Source organism: Galeopterus variegatus, unplaced genomic scaffold (assembly GCF_000696425.1).
Source record: "Galeopterus variegatus unplaced genomic scaffold, G_variegatus-3.0.2 Scaffold1950, whole genome shotgun sequence".
In the NCBI taxonomy this organism is placed as follows: Eukaryota; Metazoa; Chordata; class Mammalia; order Dermoptera; family Cynocephalidae; genus Galeopterus; species Galeopterus variegatus.
In genome coordinates this window covers 144630-146247 of record NW_007728061.1, presented here as the reverse complement: position 1 = coordinate 146247, position 1618 = coordinate 144630, and the positions used below count along the sequence as shown (strand labels likewise).

At 40.9% G+C, this 1618-nt stretch overlaps 1 protein-coding gene across 1 annotated transcript in view; it reads left to right on the top strand.

The window, feature by feature from the left end:
• The window catches only part of KCNMA1 (potassium large conductance calcium-activated channel, subfamily M, alpha member 1), a 258994-nt gene that overhangs the window by 137698 nt on the left and 119678 nt on the right, over positions 1 to 1618 (top strand). The gene's annotated exons all lie outside the window — the stretch shown is intronic.

The following is a 1618-nucleotide window of genomic DNA, read 5'->3' as shown; positions in this document are numbered from 1 at the left end:
CTTACTGTGGAGTATATTGTATGTAAACATAAGAATTGGGATATGCAAGAAGATTCAGAGGGTAAAATATAGGAAGGAAAAAACAAGGACATAACTGAAGGAACTAGAAAATCATAAGGAACTAGAAATGTCATTATTCTATTTATTCTGCTCAAAAGACAAGGAAGAGGCCATGAACTTTCTTGGTTGCTCTCAGAGCTGTCTCAGGCTGCACTAAGTGTTCTCTCACCCTTGAATGGCTCTGAATCATTCTGCATTTTGCCAAGGTTGATCTGACCATTTCTTCAGTGCAAATGAGTAAATTTCCACACACAGCCTGTAACATATCCAACTGAGAGCACATCTAGGAGCGATGCTTCAAAGCCAAAGCCCTAAGCAGTTGTTCCTAAAAAAGGAGGCACAGTCACCTGCAGAGAAGAGAGACCTGAGATCAAAGTATGAAACATGCTATAGGTGCAGACAGGGAGGAAGGGGCTCGGGTCACTTGGTCTGGAAGTCTTGTGACGGGAATGTGACATTTGCGAGGGGCTTGAGGCTAGGAGTGTTCTGCTCCTTCAAAGATTTCTTCTCCTGAGGGGAAGGTGGGAATCAGTTAGGCAGATGTCTCCTGTCTTTTCTCCTCTCTATATCAGGGCATTCCCAAGCCATTCCCCTCACTGTGCAGTGAGCTCAGTGATCTTGTTGGCAATTAAAGCCTGAAGTTCAAAGGAACTTCTGAGCAGGGAAAGAAAGACAAGTGAGATTTGTGTGTTTTCTGGGGACTTTAGAAGTCCTGGTGCAGGCATGTTTTGGTGTTTTCACCAAGTGGATGTTCAGTGAATGCCAATTGCTGTAAGAGTAGTGTCTTATTTATGTATGAGAATAGACATTATCTGTTACTGGAGACTTTGGGTAAGTTCCAGAACTTCTCTATTCCTTAGCCTACCCATCTGTAAAGTGGAGATAACAGTGGGACTTATCTCATAGAGTGGTTGCTAAGATTAAATGAGTGAATGAATAAAGTTCTTACAAGACTACTTGGCACATGCTGAATGCCATGAATTGTTGTTATTTCGCTGATCATCCTTCTCTAACACATGAAATAACAGAAGTGGAGATGAACTTGACCAAGATCACATAGTTAGTGGATGAGTAGATTGCTAGATCAGGGGACTTCCATCTCCCAGGATATTGGTGGGAATAATGGTAAACCACTCTAACCACAGCTAGTGCATTTTTGTTCAAATGATTGAGTTTTGCCAAGCTAGCCTTATAGGAGGGCACGTCACCTACAGACAAAGAAACCACGGTCAGGGGCCACGGGTTGGACAGCTTAGTATAACAGACCGTAAAGTTCAAATTGAGTCAATTTACTCAATTTCTAGATCAGGGACTACTAGTCTCAATAGAAGTAAACCAACAAAAATGCCAGGAGGAGCCTAATATCTCTCTGGAATGTTGGTTTCCATTTTGATTACCCAGAAAGCATCACAAAATTTGCATGTGAAATGAGGAAATTGGAAGATCTCATCTCTAAGCTTCTTTTAAACTCTGAGATTCTGATTCTTTTCCTTTTTCTGATAGAAACGAAAGCCACAGATCCTTTTTTTTTTTTTTTTTTTTTTTTTTTTTTTTTCCG